At 35.2% G+C, this 14,487-nt stretch overlaps 1 protein-coding gene and 1 pseudogene across 17 annotated transcripts in view; both read left to right on the forward strand.

The window, feature by feature from the left end:
• LOC141575745 (ankyrin repeat domain-containing protein 26-like) overlaps positions 1–14,487 on the forward strand; it is a 166,353-nt gene that overhangs the window by 69,287 nt on the left and 82,579 nt on the right. The window lies entirely within an intron of this gene.
• Positions 3,111–4,894, forward strand: LOC141575780 (NEDD4 family-interacting protein 1 pseudogene; annotated as a pseudogene).

Here is a 14,487-nt window from a genome sequence, read left to right on the forward strand (position 1 = left end):
AAATAGTGGGGAATATATACTTAGAACTGGAAAAATTTTAAAACATTACCTCTTGAGATTCAAATGATAAGATCTATGTAAAATACATGGCATAGTAGGAATGGCCATATTAGAGAGGCAAAATGACAGAGACCAGATCCAGCCTTGGGTGTGATGTGACTCACGATGCTGGCATCCCTAGGGAATAACTTAATCTGTGACAGGGAAATGGAAAGCAGTAAATATTAGTAATAACCGTTTGAGGATTAGCTACAGAAGGAGCAGTTGTTTTAGAAAACCATAATGTTCCCAATAGTTATCTCCAGAGGTGTGGAAGGATGAATGTATCAAGTTAAAAGACTTTGAAGCCATTTAAAGCAGCATCTTCCTAGTTTCCTTTCATAAAACTGTGGCATTTTCCTTGTCAACTTCTGTTCTGAAACCTTGACTTCCCAGGTACTTTTTCTTACGTGTAGAGACTGTAGTTTTTAGTCTCTCACAAATATTTGATCTTCTCACAGATTCTGGGGTTTTTTTTGGCTCCACATAAAACACATTCATTAATTGGTACATATACTTTAATTTCTTATATGAACAGAATTGGCTTGAAATACCTGCCTTCAGGAAAATCAGATGTACTGAAAAACTCAGCCTTCAGGATTTAAGGCTGAGTACTTGCCATTAGAGCCCTAGAGGTACAGAGACAAACAGACCACATTCCATGAAGGCTGCCCTCAATTCCATGCAGTAAATTCCTATAATATAATATAATATGGTATGATAAGATATGATTATAATATAATGTAATATAATATATAATATAATATAATATAACATAACATAACATAACATAATATAATATAAAATAAATGATATATCCTCCTGGGTTATTTTCTTTAATCCTGACCTTGACTGCTGTTTGCTGTAAACTTACAGGATTAATTTTGCAAAGAAAACTCCATATTTTTCTAAGGCATTTTTGGCTTCAATTCATCAACCTGCTACCTGTGAATAGTGAGTCTTAATCACTTAGCCACGCCTTAAAATGCTCCTAAGCACATAAAACTGAGGAGTAAAGTTGCTCCACAGTCTTTTTTAAATGTTTGAGCTATTCTCTATATGCAAGTCATACAGAGACAGGAGATGAAGTATTTTATCTTACTCATATCTATACTCTCTGTAGCACCACACAGAAGTGTTTTAAGTTGTTTGAATTAAAGTACAATATTTGTCTAAACCTAACTGCATGTAAATACAATCATGGAATCTTTTTCCTTGACCCATGCATACTTACCCTTAAGGTTAGAGGTTGGGGCAGCTGGTCTTGGTGGGGCATTTCTATGACAGATAGTAGTTAGCTGCTTAACTTTGGCAGAATGAAGTCATCAGCTTCTGCTCCCATGCCTGCCACATAGTAAGCTTTAGGTGGACATTTGATGAGTGAGTGAGCTTAAGTCAAAACTTACGAGGGTAAGCTTTGAAAATCATAACATGCGGAGTTAAATAGAAATAGTTGCAATGGCTTCTGTTTTCTGATCAAGGTGGAGGAAGGTGGAAAAAATCATTTACAACCTTACAACAGTAAAAAGCTGGAGAAACAGCAAGTTCACTACTTTTCATGACCCCACTGAGTGCTGAAGGTACAAGGCAAAGACCTGGTCCAGAGTCTAGGGAGACACAGATTTTTCTCTTGCAGAGGGAGGCAGGGTGCAAGTATTAACTTACCAGGGCCAGACTCAGCCAGACACCTGTATAAAGAGTTCAACTAAAATGGCTGTTGAATGATGGAAGCAGGTGTGTACCAGTGAGAAGTGAAGCCACTGAAAGGCACAAAAATAGGAAGACTCCACAACCTCTTGTGTGCATTTTTCTTCATGAACCCCATCAGCCAAAGAAAATCTCCCATGTGGTGAAGAACTAGGGTAGGGGCACAGCAGCCATAACAAGAGGAGCAATAAACTCCATCTGGACTCTTCTCCCTCTTCTATGGAACAAAACTAAACTCTGTTGAGAAGCTGAAATAACTACTGTTGCCCTAGGGCACCAGTGGAGTTTCTCTGAAGCTAAGGATTAGGAACAGGGGAAAAAAATAATAAACCTCAACCCTCAGGGCAGAGGCAAGAATATCTACAGGAGCCAGAACTATACCAGGCAAGGGGAAGGATCACTGAGGAGAGGCATACACATGAGACCTAGGGACACAGTGCTCAACCAAGACTAAGACTTAATTGGAGGATCAAAGAACACTCTCCTCCATTTTTCGCTCCCTGTTGCCAGGATAACAAGTGTCAAATAATAAGTAACTTGCTGGAGACAGGCCTTTTTGGAACACAGAGTCTTAAGACTGAGTATGGAACAGTTATGAGAATAATAATAATAAAAAAAAAACCTTTGGCAAACTAAATCCCGCATCCCTAAAACGATAGAGAGGAATTTATAGCCTATGGTTCCCAAGTGTAACCATAGCAACAGTAAACTTCAAACCTAGCTCAACTCCTTATTGGGTTAACTCAAACCCCTGTGCTAGAGTTCTGGAAGGTCTAGAAGTTTGTACTCATTTCTAAGCATAAAAACTACCTTAGTGTCTACTACCGTATACCTGATGACAGTAATTCATAAGAACTTCAACAAAAAATTAAAAAGCATATGAAAGGGAAAAGGACCCAAAACACACATACACACACACACACAAAGGAGACAAAGTACTCATCGGAGTCAGGCACAGTTATGTTAGCTCTATCTCACAAGGAAATTTAAATAATGATGTTAGATGCTCTAGTAGAAAAGCTGGTCAACATGCAAGATTAGATGGTTAATTTCAGCAGAGAGATGAAAATTATACCGACAAACTGAATTGAAATCCTAGAAATGAAAAACACAGTAACAGAAATAGAGAATGTCTATGACAAGGGTCACCAGTAGAGTTGACAAAGCAAAAAAAAAAAAAAAAAAAGGAATCAACAAACGGAAATATATCAATAGAAATGACCAAATTGAAACAAAGAGAAATAAGAATTAAGCAGACAGCCCGCGGAGCACCGCTGGCCCAGCAGCAGCGGCGGCCACTGAGACCCACCCGAGGCGCGTCCCCGCCAGCGTCCCGGCGCCCCCAGGCCTCAGCGCCCGCGCCCCTTCAGCTCGCTCGCTCGCTCGCCCGCCCGCTCGCCCGCTCGCCCGCCCACCCTCCTTCCCTGCGACCGGCTGCGCCATGGCGTTGGCGTTGGCGGCGCTGGCGGCGGTCGAGCCGGCCTCTGGCAGCCGGTACCAGCAGCTGCAGAATGAAGAGGAGTCTGGAGAGCCGCAGCAGGCTGCGGGGGACGCTCCTCCACCTTACAGCAGCATCTCCGCAGAGAGTGCAGCATATTTTGACTACAAAGGTGAGTCTGGGTTTCCAAAGCTTCCCTCTTACAATGTGGCTACCACACTGCCCAGTTATGATGAAGCCGAGAGAACCCTTTGGTACCTGGAAGAGATGAGGATTTTGTGGGTCGGGGTGATTTTGATGATCCTGACCAGATGAGGATAGGAAACGATGGGATTTTCATGTTAACTTTTTTCATGGCATTCCTCTTTAACTGGATTGGGTTTTTCCTGTCTTTTTGCCTGACCACTTCAGCTGCAGGAAGGTATGGGGCCATTTCAGGATTTGGTCTCTCTCTGATCAAGTGGATCCTGATTGTCAGGTCTTCCACCTATTTCCCTGGATATTTTGATGGTCAGTACTGGCTCTGGTGGGTGTTCCTGGTTTTAGGCTTTCTCCTGTTTCTCAGAGAATTTATCAATTATGCAAAAGTTCGGAAGATGCCAGATACCTTCTCAAATCTCCCCAGGACCAGAGTTCTCTTTATTTGTTAAAGATGTTTTCTGGCAGAGGCCTTCCTGCATTTATGAATTCTCTCTCAAGAAGCAAGAGAACACCTGCAGGAAGTGAATCAAGATGCAGAACACAGAGGAATAATTACCTGCTTTAAAAAAATAATGTACTGTCGAAAAAGATCATTTCTATTTGTTCTAGGTGTAAAATTTTAATAGTTAATGCAAAATTCTGTAATCATTGAATCATTAGTGGTTAATGTTTGAAAAAGCTCTCACAATCAAGTCTGTGATGTATTAATAATGCCTTATCTGTTGTTTGTAGTCATTTTAAATAGCATGAGCCTTGTCCCTGTAGTCAGTAGGGGGCAATCTTGCTTTATTCATCCTCCATCTCAAAAATGAATTTGGAATTAAATATTTTAGTGTAAGATATGTATAATGCTGGCCATTTAAAAGTGGTTTTCTCAAAAGTTAAAACTTTTGTTACGACTGCATTTCTGCACATAATCCATTTTGCTGTTAAAATTAATCTAGAAATTTATTTAATTGTACTGTGAACACCTGGAAGCAAAGTCATAGTGCAAAATACATTTATGGTGTGGTCAAGAATATATTCTTAATTGGTAAATAATAAGCATTAATTTTTCATAGTCTGTATTCTAATTTTGCAGTACCTTATTCTGTGTTGTGTGCCTAAGGGATTGTAAAGGTGTTGTCACTGCATAAAATAGAAAGGACAAGGACAAATGCAGCCTAATTACTAAAATGCAATTCTTGACACTTTCTGTATGATTATAGACCCTGCCCTTTTTTTTCTTTTGTCTCCTGATGATTAGAACAGGGGCTGGGAGTAGGGAGGGGATTAGGTACTAGGAGCAAAGAAAGAATTAGCTTGGAACTTTTGAGATGATCCCTAACATACTGTATTCCTTGCTTTTACAAGGTGTTAGCAGAGACCAATGTGTTACAAATGTAGAGTGATGTGCTTTCTGCCAAGTGGTAATTCTCCTTGGTTTGCTATGTTAAAACTGTAAATAAACAAAACATTAATAAATGTCTCTTGTGTAGCCAAAAAAAAAAAAAAAAGAATTAAACAGAACACCTAAAAAGTATGAAACAATATCAAATGGTACATGTAATTGGAATCTCAGAAGAAACAGTTGAAGAAATAATGGTTGATAATTGCCGCAAATTAATGACAGATACCGAACTAGAGCGAAGCAGCTCAGAGAACACAAAGCATAAAAAACACAGAGAACAAACATAAATAAAAGTAATTTCAAAACATGATCACATTATATTCAAACTGATAAAGTCAAAAGATAAATAAAGGCAACCATAAAAAAATTTTACAGTAATAATAGAAAACTAATAAAAAAATCACATGTAGATATAAGAACTAGGTAAGAATTAGAGCAAATTTCTCTTCAGAAATCATGCTAGCTGAAGACGACAGAGTAACATCTTTAATATGCTGAAAGGGAAACAAAAAACAACAAAAATTGCCTTCTCAAACCAGATTTCTATACTTGATGAAAAAATATTTTTAAGAAAATGGGAAAGACATATCTACTTTCTAGATATACAAAAAGCACTGGAATTTATTAGCAAACCACCCCTATAAGAGGTGTTACAGGAGGATTGTCAGAACGAACATAATAGGACAAAGAAACTTGAATTTGTACAAGGAAAAGAAAGGACATACGAAGTGGAGTGAATGAAAGTAAAATAAAACCATTTTTCTTTTTAATTAAAAATATGGCTGTCTAAAACAAAAATAGGAGCAATATATTGTGTGTTTACAGCATATGTAATAGTGAAATATAAGATGACAGTGACGCAGAGGATGAGAGGGAAGAATTGGGAATATACTCCTTTAAGAAGGCCCTGGCATTACTTACGGCTGTATAGTATTGTTTGAGGACAGCTCTGATGTATTAAATATATATATTGTAGACCAAGAGTCAGAAAATACTTTCTTACAGGACAGTATAATATATATTTAAGGCTTGTTTGCTTTATGACCTCTGTTTCGGCTACCCAGCTCTTCCATTGTAGTACAAAAGCAGCCTCAGTACATAAACATATGGGCATGATTCTGTTTCAGTAAAATTTAATACACCATGTGGCTGGCCCACACCATGGTTTGTCAAACCCTGCTCTAGAACATCCATTAAAGGGTCTGGAATTGATTGTAATCAATGGTGGAAATGAGAGTTGCTCAAAGGAATCTGTGTTACAGAAAAAGATACGTCCTTTATATATTGAAGAAAGAATAATTAATACACGTTCTATGAGTTATTTTGTGAAAAGTTTATAGAAGGTGAAGTAGGACTTCAGTAGCAGGTATACTCTTATTTCATTTAGTAAATAATATGTTCATTATTTCTGCTATATTATTTGGTCACTGAAGAGGTAATTTAATGTCAGGTTTAGAGTTCCATTGGGTATCAGTTAGATTCTCTTTGTAAAGCTACTGTGTATTTCTGTTTGTCTGTTCGTATGTAGATGTGAGATATTTCATTAAAACTTGCATAAAAATAGCAGAAAATCTAAAAATATTAGTCAAAATTTAAACCAAATTATTATTTGTATTTTTGTTAAGAGAAAAAGTGTGTCAAAGGGCAAATCATGTAATAATCATCCTTGGCCGTGATACTCTTTCTTCAAGTTTTAAAGCAATATTTTCAGATGTTCTTTGTCCACATTTACTTCTGAGGAAGCTCTTTGTAAAATCTATTTTGCTGTTTATCTGCTTCCTATAACTGTGCCGTTGTCTGAGTTATATAGCCTTGGCATTGTGTAGCTCTTTTGTAGGAGGCGCTTTTGAGACGCAAGGGGTCCCCAGGAGGACCACACAGGCCAGTAGCAGTGCTCTGCTTGGCATCTCCCTTCTGCACCCTCTCCCAATAACCATTGATGCGACTGATCATGTTAGGGTCATGTTCAGAACTGGCGTAGCTCACAGCAAGCAGTCCATTACCACCGCTGGTAAATGTGATCAAAGATTATGCTACATTGATTGTTCATTGTAAATGATGGCACAAACGACATTCTTTTTGGGGCAAATTAAATGGCCTTCAACAAGAGATTGTCACTTTTAGCACCATAACAGTTTATTATTTTGTACTGGGAAAGACTTCTGGGTTGTCACAGTAATCTAGGAAACCTTCTAAAAAGCAGAACACTAAGAATAGTTGCAATTTTCAGTTGTTTAAATTATGAATAAGTTTATTCTCTTTACATAGAACTAATAGACTTCTACTTGTATTCCTTCACTGGAGCCAGTATTTTGAACACATTCATTGATTAAAATGTTCATAAAAATGATACTAACATTTATTGAGGACTTATATTGTACCATGTGCTGTACTAAGCTCTTTATTTGCACTTATCTAATCCTCCTAACCACGCTTTGTGATAGAGACTGTTAGCATCCTCATTTTATAGATGAGGAAACAGCTATTGAACAATTAAGTAACAGGGTAAGTAAAGGGTGGAGCATGTACTCAGGTGCATCCTGCCTGAGCCGTAGCCTTTAATCCCAATGCTGTAATGCCTCTACTTCGCAATTTCATTACACTAAATGTGACAGCTTAATTTTACCAATTGTTTAAGTTTTTTTCCTGGAAATTACTTCAAAGTTTAATCAGAGATCATTGTCGGCTTTTTTTTTCGCTTAAAATTTACAACCAGTGTGTGGTCATACAGACCGTACCCACTTATTTATATATCTGTCTATATTTCCACCTATAGATACATGTCTTATACTTGAGAATTTTCCAGTTTTCCTTCAGTAATTGACTTCTCGCTTTATTCTGTTGTAGTCAGAGGAGATATTTTGTATGATTTGTCTTTTTAAATATATTGAGACTTGTTGTATGGCTTAACATATGGTATGTCCTAGAGAATGTTCCATGTGCATCTGAGAAGATTGCATATTCTCTTGTCAGCTGGAGTGTTTTATGTATGTCTGTTAGGTCTAGTTGGTTTACAACCTTGTTCAAGTCCTTGGTTTTCTCGCTGATCTGTCTAGATGTTCTGGCAACTTTTATGGTAGAACCTTCTATTTCTCCCTTCAGTTCTGTTGATATTTGCTTTATATATTTTCATGTTCTGTTGTTTGCTGCATATATGTTTGAAATCATTGTATCTTCTTCATGGATTGACTTTTATCAATATATAAAGGTCCTTGTTTGTCAAAAAAAAAAGAAACAGTTTTTGACTTCGTCTGTTTTGTCTAATATTGGTACCACAGTATCTCTGTATTGGGTTATTTTTACATGAAATATCTTTTCCATACTTTTACTTTGTGTCTTAAGTGAGCCTCTTGCAGACAGCATACAGTTGCATCATGCTGTTTTTAAATTAAGTTTTGCTCATCTCTGCCTTTTAATTGGAAACTTTAATCCAGTTACATTTAAAGTAACTGCTGATAAGAAAGAACTTACTTCTGCCATTTTGCTATTGTTTTCTGTATCTTTTAGACCCTATTTCCTCTCATTTCCCCCATTAGTGTTTTTTTGTTGGCTTGTCTGTTTATTTTTGTAGTGACCATTTGAGTTCCCTTCTCATTCCTACTGGGTAATGTTTTTAGGTATGTTCTTTGTGGTTATCATAGAGATTACATGTAAATTCTAAATTGCTAACAATCTACTTCAAGTTGATAACCAAACTTAATTCTGCAGAAAGATCTGCTTCCATATTGCTCTGTCCTTTTCCCTTTTTATGTTGTATCACAAATTACATTTTTATACATTGTTGCTCAGTAGCATCAACTTACAGTTTTTTTCTGTTTACTTTTTATATCCTGTAGGAATCAAAGTGTGACATTCCAAAGCTTAAATACAATAATAGTGGCTTTACACGTGCTCACGTTATTTGCCTTTACCAGAGAGCTTTACTTCTTCCCACAGCTTGGAGTTACTGTCTACTGTTCTTTCCTTTTGATCTGAAAGATTGCCATTAGCTTTCCTTTAAAGCATGTCTTGTCTCAGCTTTCGTGTTTCTAGGAATATCCTAACTTCTCACTAATTTTCAAAGGAGTATTTTGCTAGAGATAAGATTGTTGGTTGATTGCCTTTTTTTAAAAAGCACTTTAATATGTGTGTATCACCCTGCTCTTTTGGCTGCATGTTGTCTGATGAGGAATCTGCTATTAATCTTACTGATTACTAGTTACTTATTGTGACTGTTGTGACAAAGTACTTCTTTATTGTTCCTTTTAGGACTGTTTCTTTGTTTTTGTTTTTGAACAGTTTGCTTATAATGGATGTAAGTTGCTGAGTTAATCCTACCTAGAGTTAACTTCACTTCTTGGGTTTGTAAATTTTTTTTCTTTCATCAAATTTGGGAAGTTTTTGGCCATTATTTCTTCAAATTTTCTTTCTATTTCTTTCCTTCTTTTCAGACTCTCATAATGCATGTTAATGTGCTTGATGGCGCCACACAGGTCTCCTAGGCTCTCTTCACTTTTCTTCATTTTTCCCCCTCTTTTTGCTTCTCAGACTTTATCATTTCAATTGTCCTATGTTCAAGTTTGTTATTTGTCTTCTGCCTTCTCCCACCTATTGTTGAACCCTCTAGTGAATTTTTCAATTCAGTGATTGAATTTTTCAGCTCCAGAAATTCTATTTCCTCTTTAATTTCTACCTCTTTATTGATTGTCTCATTTTGTTAATTTATTCTCTGCATCATGTTTCCTTTTTTGGTCCATGTTTTTGTTTTGCTCTTTGAACATCCTTAAGACAACTGTTTAAACATCTTTGTCCAGTAAATCAAGTTTTTAGATTTCTCAAGGATAGTTTGTCAATTTACTTTTGTTCCTTTGATGAGCTGCTAAGCCATGCTTCCTGTTTCTCTGTATGCTTCGTGATACTGTTTTTCTTGACGACTTGATATTGGAAATCAGATTATCCCCTTCTCCAGGGTTTGCTGGCTTTTTTATATTCTTGAAGATTGTTTCAGTCAATTTGTTTAGTTATTTTCCTGAGGTTTTTTTTTTTTTTTTTGCAAATACTTACTCTTTGACATACGTAGTCACTGAAGTCTTTATTTCTAAAGTTGTATTCAGCTAGAATTTTGACAGATTTTTGAATGCCAGTTGCTAAAAGACCAACAAAACCCAGAACCTCTCCTTGCCTTTGCAGATCGGCTCTGTGCTGCAGCAGCCTTCATCATGTCGCCAGGCTTGCACTCACCCTAGTGGTCAGCTTCAGGTGGAAACTTTTGGTCTTCTCCATTTCTGTATCACCGTGCATCTTCTCCTGGCATGTGCAAGGCCTTTTACGTTCCCGTGTATATGTGGGTGCTTTTGAATGTGCTGGTTTCTCAGAGAAACTCTCACTAGCTTTTTTTCCCAGGCCTTAGGTGGTCTGTTTTATGTTCATTTGTAACCTTTTGCCACAGGCATCTGCTGGCTCTCAATTTGACTTGCAGCGTTTTCAAGAGCAATGTCCATCTACTTATTTTTCTTCTTCTTCTTTTTTTTTTTCAGTTAGATGAAAAAGAAACATTTGTCTTGTATGAGTTCTTCAGGTAGCTCCTAACAAGTGAGAATTGATTTACACAGTACTGTGCACATATAGTCTGCTCTGCCCCCTCCGGAACCAGGTACTGTTCTCCCACTCTGGGAACTAGCTTCCTTCTTCAGGACGGCTGACACTCTGGCTAGGGAGAGGGCAGAGCAAGCAAGTCAAAGCCCCACAGAGCTTTCAGGTTGCCTTTTTCTTGGCGCATTGTTCATTTGTTTTCCAGAGCTATTAGATAGATGGTCCTGATAGTGACTTCCTGTTTTTCAGTGTTTCTGCGGGAGGATGAGAACTTGGAGCTGTATTTTCTTCCACTCGGCTGATGTCACTCTGCTTTCTTTTTAAGAAGAATTCTGTTGATAATTGAACAGAAGTAACCAGTATTATCTTCCTAAATTAAAATTGTCCACTTGAAATTTTACTTATTTAAAATTGATCTTACGTATTTGTTTTACATCTGAGTTTCATTATCTTAGTTAATAACTTGAAAATATTAGAGAACTAAATATGGCCTTTACATAATTAGAATGTAGACATATTAACAATAATTAAGAGGACAGGAAGACTTATTAAGTAAACAAATCTCTTGTGTGTACTTGAGCCCTGGCTCTTACACCTAATAGGTGGTCCTAGATTTTTAGCATAAATAATTAGCCCAGAGAGACTGCTGTTTACCTGATTTCTAAAATAAGGTAATAAGTATCCTTTGTGGCTACTGTCTTCATAGACAATGCTGAGTTACTTACTATGCTTTGCTTTAACTGTATCAACACATGAATATACTTAATTGATAGATTTTTTTGCATCATTCACTTTGAATGGGATTTTAAATTTATCTAAAACATTTCAGTAGTAATCCTCATTCAAAGACAAAAGGTTTTAGGTGTTCACACTATTCATTTATGCCTTATTACCCTGTCACAGCTAAAATATGGCTACCTATAGCTTTGTTTTCAACTTAGTTTGAATAAAATATTTCTTCCTCTTACTATTAAATATTTATCACACACACTTGATGACATTTCTCTAAATTCAGAGATCAACCTTTTTTTATTATGTAGTACTTCTCAGAACTCATATCTAGTGTGACATACTTTTAAACTTGATTTTTTTTATGTGTAAAGTGAAGGTACAGTTAAGTAGATGTGTTTAATTATATATATATATGTTATATATATAATTATAGCATTATTCTAGCTGTTTTTAACCTCACCTAGTCTAAAATCTTGTTCTCCCTTCAGGAAGCAGATGTTTGTGTATGAAAAGCACTATAGAAATCTATTGTAAACCTTCATTTAACGTGATTTCAACATGCACAGATAGATACTGTAAATGCCCTTAGCTAGACATGACTGCAGTAAACACTGCAAAGGAGTCCAAATTTAATTTATCCTATTTTTGAAGTTTAAGTCACCATTATACATATTAGAGGCTTAGCAAGTTAGATACATGTATTTTGGGAATTACTAATGGAAAATACTATGCTCTTTGTGGCTTCATTAAAAATAATATAACTACAAGCATTTTTTTTTTCAAATCAGCCAGCTTACTTTCATTGTGAATGTTATGAACTCATTTTACAAAGTTACGAACTAATGAGAAATGAATGTGTTATGTAAAATTCTAACTGTAGTTGTCACAAGTAATTGATGAACTGTTCCTATAAATGTATATGTTGTACAATGTTATGCATATACATAGTGACATATAAAACTTGTATTATATATTGTATATAATTTGTTTATTTATTTTAAATTACTCAATAAATATATCCAGTTTATTTTATTGGTTAGTTTAAGTTAAATATCAACTACCTTTAAAATCACAATTGTCTTTTTAAAGTTTAGTCTATGGTTAAATTATTTTTCAAGCAAGTGAAAGACTGTTGTCTTAAAACATTTTTAAGTATTTGTGCTGTTTGATCATTTAAAGGTCTTTGTGCGAGATTACTAATGTGTGTGTGGGGGGGGGTTGTGAGCAAGAGAGAGATTTGAAAACAACCTATGCATCCTTGTTACAGTTACAGTTGACAACTTGGTTCAGTAATCGAAACAGCAACTAAACACATCATATTAAACTCTCTTGCACCCTCTGTTGTTATTTTGGGGGATTACCACACACTCCTTTCTATGACTATATTGGCATTAGACTAACTAAAATCTCTGATAAAATTAATACTTGGTGTATTATACTTACCTCCAGATAGTAAAGGAGCATTTGTTTTTAATTCTTAGTTATTTTTTCTCATGATACAGATATCTTTTTATTGCATAACAGCTTAAATGAAAAATGAGACCTTGTGTTTGTCTTTGATTTTTCCTAGATATCAATTTTAAGCCCCTCTGAGTATTTCACACACAAAAATGAAAATCTGTACAGGACATAGCACCCTGTGTATACAGTTTTCCAGGATTACAAATTCTGACTGTTCTTTTGTAAACCTTTCAATTGTCAGATAGTTTCCGTCCAAAATAAGAGTCTGTAATCATCCATATTAAAATTAAGAATTTATAAGAATTTATAACAGATGTTTTCATAAACATTTGCTATAATTAATTTCAACTAGAGGATTGAAGGAACAAAGCAGTTTTTCCCACTTAAACTTTATTACCTTTTCCCCGTATAGCAAACTCTGAAATCTTGTAATATTGTTCAGAGTAACAATTGCATTCCTTATTCAATATGTTTTTGAGAAAGTAAAACTGCTTTTTTCCCTTATTATCATCTTTGAAGTTTACATTCAATGTGATATATTCATTTCCAAACAGGTATAAAATGAAGAAAACCTTTGTAATATATTTTGATGGCAAAACCTAGTTGTTTAAAAACTGGAAGTCTCCTAATTTTGAAATATTTTATAGTTGATATGATAAATATCAGCAGAGGGCAAGAGATACTGTGTTGGTGAGATTTTTGTATATTTAAGTAATCATACTCTTTAGTTTTAAGGAGAATGAAAGCTCATATTTTAAACGTATGATATAGTACTTACTCTGTGCTGATTATGGAAAGTTTCACAGGAAATGTCTGCAAGCTGTTAAGTAACATGTGTTGTAGGAAATTTTCACTTAGCAAGACAGAGACTATTTTTCCTTAAATCTGTTTCATTTCTTTATGATAACACCATTAATTTTTTAAAAAGGAAAATGAAATATGTTGTTTGAGTTATCTTATGGTACCCATATTTTCCAAGAATTAAGAAAATACATTCAGTGAGGTTGTTCTTAAACATTTAAGTGTTTTGGATTCTTTTCTTCTATAGAATTTGGCAACATTTTCCAATACTGTAATCAATTTCAGGATTTTTGTTTAATAAAAAAAAAAACCTCAAAGTACATTTTGAAGAAAGAGTAGACTTAAAAGTTAATCAAATGGGTTCAGACCAGTTCTCTTTCTTCTAAACACTTTGGGTGCAGCTGCAAAGATTTTGAAGAGAACCAACATTCTTGATTAATCTGTCGACTATAAAATGTGCAAAGAAAAATAGGCAACTGTCATTAAAATTACATTTTAGCTTTCAATAACCATTTAATGAGCAGCATAATCATATAAGTATGGTACCTTAAGTGCTGTATTCAGTAATTAAAAATAATCTCATCTCTAAACTGAAAACTGTGTAATTGCTGTTTGACTTAACAAGACCACTGTGATGACCTCCAGTGGTATCTTAGAATGTTCAGAATGGATTAAAAGTATAAGTTAAAATTAAAGAAATCATTAAGTTATTAGGCTTTAAATATCATAAAAGTGAATATAACCTGATGTTTGAAAGTTACATAACAGGAATTAGTATAAAATGTAATCAGAATCTGGTCTTTTTAATCTGTTTCTAAGAATAAATGGTATGTTTAGTAGTAGCACACTATGGTTTCATAAAAAGTACACTTTGAAGTACATATTTTAAAATTTAAGCTAAAGTTATATTTCTTTCAATAAGAATATTTTATGTCATTGGTAAGCATGTTTTTAACTTCTTTAGAAAATGTATTTTTACTCTGTGATCTTTGAACTGATAGGTAGAATTTGTTCTCAGTCTAATTTTTTGAATAAGCTCGAGTGCAAATGTTTTTTCCCAGAAGTTTGATACTACTGCATGAGGCAGAAATAACCTTTTGATGCTGAGTTGCTGTTTGATTTCTGGGGTTTTTTTTTTTTTTTTCAT

Source organism: Camelus bactrianus, chromosome 32, assembly GCF_048773025.1.
Source record: "Camelus bactrianus isolate YW-2024 breed Bactrian camel chromosome 32, ASM4877302v1, whole genome shotgun sequence".
In the NCBI taxonomy this organism is placed as follows: Eukaryota; Metazoa; Chordata; class Mammalia; order Artiodactyla; family Camelidae; genus Camelus; species Camelus bactrianus.